The sequence below is a fragment of the Enhydra lutris genome, unplaced genomic scaffold (genome assembly GCF_002288905.1).
Source record: "Enhydra lutris kenyoni isolate GAN:26980312 unplaced genomic scaffold, ASM228890v2 scaffoldscaffold4, whole genome shotgun sequence".
Lineage (NCBI taxonomy): Eukaryota > Metazoa > Chordata > Mammalia > Carnivora > Mustelidae > Enhydra > Enhydra lutris.
In genome coordinates this window covers 21792598-21800727 of record NW_019154088.1, presented here as the reverse complement: position 1 = coordinate 21800727, position 8130 = coordinate 21792598, and positions in this window count along the sequence as shown.

Here is an 8130-nt window from a genome sequence, read left to right as displayed (position 1 = left end):
TGGAGACATATCTTGAAAGAAGTTGCTGTGGCTGATATCGAAGAGGTTACTGCCTATGTTCTCCTCTAGGATTCTGATGGATTCCTGTCTCACGTTGAGGTCTTTTATCCACTTCGAGTTTATCTTTGTGTATGGTGTAAGAGAATAGTCGAGTTTCATTCTTCTATATACAGCTGTCCAGTTTTCCCAGCACCATTTATTGAAGAGACTGTCTTTTTTCCACTGTATATTTTTTCCTGTTTTGTTGAAGATTATTTGACTGTAGAGCTGAGGGTCCATATCTGGGCTCTCTACTCTGTTCCACTGGTCTATGTGTCTGTTTTTACGCCAGTACCATGCTGTCTTGGTGATCACAGCTTTGTAGTAAAGCTTGAAATCAGGTAACGTGATGCCCCCAGTTTTATTTTTGTTTTTCAACATTTCCTTAGCGATTCGGGGTCTCTTCTGATATCCTGGATCTATAAAGAACTCCTCAAACTCAACACACACAAAACAGATAATCATGTCAAAAAATGGGTAGAAGATATGAACGGACACTTCTCCAATGAAGACATACAAATGGCTATCAGACACATGAAAAAATGTTCATCATCACTAGCCATCAGGGAGATTCAGATCAAAACCACATTGAGATACCACCTTACACCAGTTAGAATGGCCAAAATTAGTGAGACAGAAACAATGTGTGTTGGAGAGGATGTGGAGAAAGGGGAACCCTCTTCCACTGTTGGTGGGAATGCAAGTTGGTGCAGCCACTTTGGAGAACAGTGTGGAGATTCCTCAAGAAATTAAAAATAGAGCTTCCCTATGATCCTGCAATTGCACTACTGGGTATTTATCCCAAAGATACAGATGTAGTGAAAAGAAGGGCCATCTGTACCCCAATGTTTATAGCAGCAATGGCCACAGTCGCCAAACTGTGGAAAGAACCAAGATGCCCTTCAACGGACGAATGGATAAGGAAGATGTGGTCCATATACACTATGGAATATTATGCCTCCATCAGAAAGGATGAATACCCAACTTTTGTAGCAACATGGACGGGACTGGAAGAGATTATGCTGAGTGAAATAAGTCAAGCAGAGAGAGTCAATTATCATATGGTTTCACTTATTTGTGGAGCATAACAAATAACATAGAGGACAAGGGGAGATGGAGAGGAGAAGGGAGTTGAGGGAAATTGGAAGGGGAGGTGAACCATGAGAGACTATGGACACTGAAAAACAATCTGAGGGTTTTGAAGGGGTTGGGGGTGGAAGGTTGGGGAAACCAGGTGGTGGGTATTACAGAGGGCACAGATTGCATGGAGCACTGGGTGCGGTGCAAAAACAATGAATACTGTTACGTTGAAAAGAAATATAAAAGTAAAAAATTTTTAAAAAGTGATTTTGAAGGAGTGTTGAAGTCGAAGTGGAAAATTCACACTCTGCTCCTTCACAGTGTTCCCCTAAGAGCTCCTAATTATGAGCATTTGTGGATAAGACTGGTGGGAAGCAAGTAAACCTAAAGTGTGGAAGATTAATGCTAGAGGTGTTAATAAGAAGGAAAGGACACTAGTAAAAACTACACCACAGAACAGAACCCTCAGAAACTAAATGGGAGTACAGATGATTTACAACAAACAAATCTAATTACACTAAACACTACACACAACACTCAGCCCCTCACCCATACTCTTCCCACCCTGTGGCCTCCCACCAGTGCACACAGAGGGGCAATAGCAGTGAGCTTTTGTAAGAGGCTAGCGAGCATGCACAGAGAGCAGCCCCACTCTCCCAAACTGGGAGAAATCACCCAAGTTCACTCAGCACCATCCTAGAGAAAGCAAACAAAAGAGAGAATCTCAGCACCCAATCTGGCTTCACAGGATCCAGAGAAGGCCTAAAAGTTTGTACTACCTTGTCCCAGGACACAGGAAACAAATACATCAAACATGATGAAGGTTTAAACCTGAATGTGTCTGGATCGAGACTTAGTGCACACCAGGCTAAAACACTTGTTTTCTTCCACTGCATCAATTCTCACCTTAGTATGACCAAGCATTCAAACCTGTAGGAACTGCACCCTCTCTTTTGCCTCTAATTGATTTAAGAGGAAATAAATGAATGATATAGAAGCATGCTTCCTTCTGACTTCATTATCAGGCTTGGAGGAAAGGCACCAATCAGGAGTCATCTTCCCTCTACTGCACAGGAGCTGGTGATATAAGGAGGGAAAGAATCAAGTCCGTTGACATGTTGGGCTACAGTTCTAACCTCCTTTGGTCAGATGTGATAAGCTGAATTTAATTTGAGGCGTTTCCCAACAAGAAAAAACCAGTGAGTAACTCACAACTGTAACTCCGCCTAGAGAAACCACTCTCACCATGACAATTGTCAATTATATCCATCCTTAGTGAGGAAGACCTGAAGGAACCTTGTAAGGAGCCTACCCTTGAGCAGAGGTGGGAAAATGAGAGAATTAAATATTTACACAAGTTCATTAGCTCCACTGATGACTCTACAACACTAGAGAAATAACATTTTTAGAAAAGAAGTTTGTGATTAACAATGTTTAATTCCATGAACTGTGAATATGTGTGGCAGGGAGGTTGGTAACAGGTCATCTCTACGTAAGCCATTACCCCAAATGCCTTTGTGCAATCTACTAATAATAGTAAGGGGGCTGAGCTGCACCTGGGTGGGTCAGTGGGTTAAGTCTCTACCTTCTGCTCAGGTCATGACCCCAGAGTCCTGGGGTTGAGTCCCACATGATGCTCCTTGCTTAGCAGGTAGCCTGCTTCTCCCCTGCCTGCTGCTCCCCATGTTTGGGCTCTCTCTCTCTCTCTCTGACAAATAAATAAATAAATAAAATCTTTAGGGGCGCCTGGGTGGCTCAGTGGGTTAAATAAAGCCTCTGTCTTCAGTTTAGGTCAGCATCCCAGGGTCCTGGGATTGAGCCCCACATTAGGCTCTCTACTCAGCAGGGAGCCTGCTTTCCCCACCCCTCTCTCTGCCTGCCTCTCTGCATACTTGTGATCTCTCTCTCTCTCTCTCTCTCTGTCAAATAAGTAAATAAAATATTTTAAAAAATAGTAAGGTGGCTGATACACACATATAAATATTTTCCCATATATCTTAGAAAGAAAAGTTTTCATTATAATATAACAAAAATTTACAAGTCCAGGAAAAATTGAATTATCTTCAAACCACTGCACACTATTAGAAAGAGACATATATAAATAGAAAGAAACAGTATGTTGTAAAACAATCAAATAATCAGGCATATATTTCAAGGACTTTTATTTGTCACAAATAAATTTACAAATTCAATCCCATCATAAAGCTTAAATTAAATTATGAATAGAAGAATTCTTCTTTCTTTCCTTCGTTAACATCTACTGATAATGAATTATGTGAAAATGTTTGTTCTATCTATTGAAAATATAGCAGTGAATAAAATACAAAATTCTGTCTCCTAAATTCTATGAAAGTGTTTTTGTGAACAGATACAGAATTTTGTAAATGAGAATAGATTTCTGAGTTTTATCTGAAGCTCACATTGTCAAACCACTCCCTGCTTAATTTCCCTCAAACACACAAATATTACTTACTATCCCTAGGCACTAAAGGAAAACCTGTGACAAAATTTCTGAACAAGAAAGTAATCAAAGCACATAGAAATGGCTCTCAAATTTTGCCTGAAATACAAAGGAACAGAATTAATATGAAAATGTAATTAAGTAAAATATCTCACAGAGCTATTTTAAAACACATGTTAAATGACTAACTTAAAAAACAAAATAAAGCAGATATTTGAGGGAAAAAATTGATGAAAGGGGCAAGCTCAAATCAAAATACATAAAGTGAAAAAATCACGATCATAATTATAATAAGGAATTTTATACACTAAAAGCAATATTAGCAATATTATGTGATCACAGAATTTTTATTTTCATATTTGTACTTTCCATATTTCTATATGTCCAGTTATGTTACAGAATCAGAAATATCATAAATGCTTCTTTTGAAACACAGTGTTTGAGTCCATCCATAATAAGGACAGTTATACTCTTACTAAGGAGTTATTTATAGGAAAGGAGTCTGATAGCAAATATAAAGTCATCTTTAAAACCCAGATTTCAAGATAAAACAGTACTAACTGCCTTCAAGAATCCATTAGGCAACAGTCATCTAACAAAATGTTCTAACTCTGTCCAGGTCATCATGAGCGTACTCTTCCTCTTATATGCTTTTAATGTCTAATGCGTTAGCTTCCACTTGTACATAAACAACAGCACAAAAGCTATCCTTGAAGGTCTGTGTCAAAGGACAGTGGCTGCCCCAGTGCCAGGTTTGAGTGCAGGCAGCAGGTGCCTGGGAAGCCATGTGTGCTTGCTGTGCAGAAGTACGCAGCTGAGTCTTCAGGCTGGGTGTCTCTGATGTGCAGGGAGAGATATTTGGCTGTCTCATTCAATGAGACAGTGAGTCTTTGGTCTTCTTTTGTGGCCATGCTTGAACGAATGTATATAAGTGCTGGAGTCCGTGATCAAAGGAGGGAGACTGATACAAAGCGAAGGTCAAGCAAAGATTTATTTTGTGCCAGCACTGAGAATCAAACTGACCGCTTGGGGCCGTCTTTTACAGAGAGAGCGACGCCCACCCCCAGGCTCACAGACCGGCTTTTACAGAGCAAAGGCCATGTGGTTGCATCTGGCCAATGAGATTGTAGCACACAGAGAAAGTTGCATAGTCATACTAGGTGACACACGGGTGGCCAATTGAATTACAATTTTCCTTATAGTAGCTGTTTGAACTAGCCTATCACTCTGGTCAGAATTAGCGCCTTAGTTTGGCACCCAAAAGGCAGAGTTTACATTCTTTGGTGGTTAGGGAGATAGTAGGTGCACTTTAATGATTGGACACCTCCACCTGGCCTGACCGTCCTTGTATCTGGGCTCTTTTATCAGGGACTGGTCAGCCATATTTTACTGGTTTCCTAGACTTGCTTCTAAGAAAGTTCATCTGGGTGGGCAGGGTCAATTTAAGTTCACTGCATAAACAACAAAATGGCTGTTCTACCGAGATGGGTTGCTCTGGCTAAGTAGGCCCTTACATTCCCCCCTTTTCTTTGGAAATTAGTCAAATCCTTGACTTTTCAGCCAGTTCTATGTCCTCCTGTTGTAAGGGGTTATATTGAGCTTGTAACATTAACATTTTTACTGCCCCAATTCTCTTTTGTACAAATGACATTAGGGTGTTTATAATGCAGGGGCCAAAAAGTAACATCAGTAATAGTAAAACCAGGGGGCGTGCAATTGCTGATATTAGGGAAGTCATCCACGGAGACTAGTTGAACAAACTTTTATACCATCCCTGGGAGTTTCTGTGTTGTTGTTCGTGCTCATCTAGTCTTTTTCTAACGGCCCCCAGACTGTTCTTAATGACTACGGTGTGATTTACCCAGAAGCAGCATTCCTCTCCTAGGCTACGCACAGCCCCCCTTTTTCTAGGAATAGTATGTCAAGCCATCTTCTATTTTGCAGTACTACTTTAGCTAAAGAGCTCAAGGAATCAGTTAGCTTGTCTATATTTTCATGCATATAGAGTAGGTCAGCATCTACTTGGGACCCAAGAGCCTCAAAATCTACTTTTTCCTTTATTAAGGCTGCAGTTCCTACTGCTGTGGGCCCTGCTATCCCTGCCACCACTAGTGCTGGAATTAGGATGCAAACCACATGCTTTGTCCATTCTATCCCTGCAGTAAATGTTGGAACCCCTCAGTTCCTCCATAATAATCTACTTGGGGAAGGAGGTGGGCAGTTATACAGAGTTAGTTCCAGGAAGAGTTTTGGAACAAAGCAAGATTAAGACATGGCATGAACCCTGAACTGCAAGCAAACCAAGCCCCAGCGGGGGCCTTAAGGAAGTTAGTGAAGAAAGTAGGGACTATTATGGTCTCACATAGGTCCTTATATTGGGAAGCTTGCTTTCCTTTTTGTGTCGCAAGGCAAAGTCCCTCTCCTTCTATATCCCCTAGGGTTAGTCTAGGCACCTTTCCCCATTCACAAGAGTCATAAGAACTTTCATTCCTAATCTGCCCCTTCCGAGTCCCTATGGTAAGTTTGGCCCCCATTCCAATATAATATGGGGGGTTTAAGCATAGCCAACAGTCCCGAGTAATATTAGGATCTGAAGTATTTAAAAAGGTAAACATTGAATCTACTAATGGGAGTAAAACTTTGGCAGCACTGTTGTCATTGTCAACACTCTCTTTTTTATCCTCCATGACAGCCTCTTTTGGAGTTGGGGTGATGGGTGGTCTGGTTGATTTTGGTGGCTTGGGAGTATTTAAAACTGGGTTTGGCCCTATAGGCTGGGGTGGTTTTCTAATCTTTATTTTTTGGATGGTGAATTGCCCGCCTCTGTCTGTGCCAGCTTTATAATATCTGAGGCCCCAAGATTGGTCATACTCCCAAAGACGGTCTTTGGGGTTGATGATTGTGATAGATATATTTGCACAAAACCTCCCATATTGCCAGGATGTGGTTGAGGGGAAGATCCCCACAGCCAAATTCCCAACAATTTTTTTTTGTGTTACATAGTTGTTCGTTCTGGTGGGTGCTACAGTTATATCGGAATCATGGTTTGTTCCCCAGTCAGAGGCTATTGTCTCACAACTCCATCATGCACAGTAATAGTCTGAAGCCCCCCTACATTCTAGATGGACCCCCGTATTAGGACACATGTAATAAGGGGTGTATGCAATGCAGGGGTTTACGGGTGCCAGTTGACATATGGTTACATTAAATTGTACAGTTGGCCGATGAGTTAGCCATTCACTGCTTTGTATAACCTTTTCCACTTCTACTAATTCCATTTATCTAATTTCCGATCTATACTTTTCTGTCTGATGAGGTGACTCAGAAGTTTTTACATAAACACATAACAATAGGAGCAACAATGAACTCAACGAACTCATTGTTTTTTGAGTCTTGGCTTTAGTCCACTATTGGCGGGATCCATTGGCAGTGGCATCCATCTCTGGGGGGCATCCTCATCCTCGGCTCGTTTGACGTGACCCAAGTGAATCCAGGCCCTGATGCCCTCTACTTTTACTGCCGTGGGGTAGTCAGGATGACAGTAAACGGTCGCTTCCAGAGACATTCCAAGTTTCCCACTCAGCGGTGGCGTATTCAAACCAAGCCCCTGGGTTGGTAAGGATGTGGATCCACCTCTGTCTCCATCTTACTGTGGGCAGTTCAGATCTTTTTAAGATAGACTGTAGCGCCTGCAGTGACATTTCTGCTATGGCAACCTCTTGTAGCTGAGGGCAGAGCGGGGTGGGGGTGTCTACTGAACATTATTTCAAGTGGGGACACCTTATTTAAGTAGGGTGTACAGCGCGCCCTAAGGAGGGCGAAAGGAAGGAGATCCACCCATCCACAGCCAGTCTCCAGAATTAGCTTTGTCAAGGTCTCTTTAAGTGTCCGTTTCATTCTCTCTACTTGCCTGGAGCTCTGGGGCCAGTAGGCACAATGTAGTTTTCAATTAGTGCCCACAACCTTGGCCAATGCCTATGAAACTTAACTCACAAATGCAGGGCCGTTGTCTGACCCAATCGCGAAAGGCAACCCAAACCTAGGAATTATTTCTTCTAGTAGCTTTTTGGCTACCATTCCTGCTGTCTCATGTTTGGTGGAAAAAGCCTCTACCCAGCCTGAAAAGGTATCCACAAAAACTAACATGTACCTATGTCCATATTTTCCCAGTTTCATCTCTGTAAAATCCATTTCCCAATAAATTCCTGGTTCCTTAACTCTTTCTCTTTTCCCTCTTCCAATTTTAGTTCCTCCACATTTACCACCTGACGTTGAGCACATTTATCAACCACGTCCTGAGCTATACGCTCTAATTTAGAAACCTGGAACTGCTTGCCCATAAGCTCCTTGAGCTTGTGTGTCCCCAAATGAGTGCTCTGATGTATTTGACTTACTAATTTCTTTCCTAGTCCTTGAGGAAGAATTAACTTTCCTGTTCTAGTCTTAGCCCAGTCCCCTTCATAGTCTAATTTAACCCATTTTTGTAAATATTTTAAATCTTCCTCTGAATAGTCTGGTTTTTCTGGTAGGGCTGGAGCTGGGAGTATAAC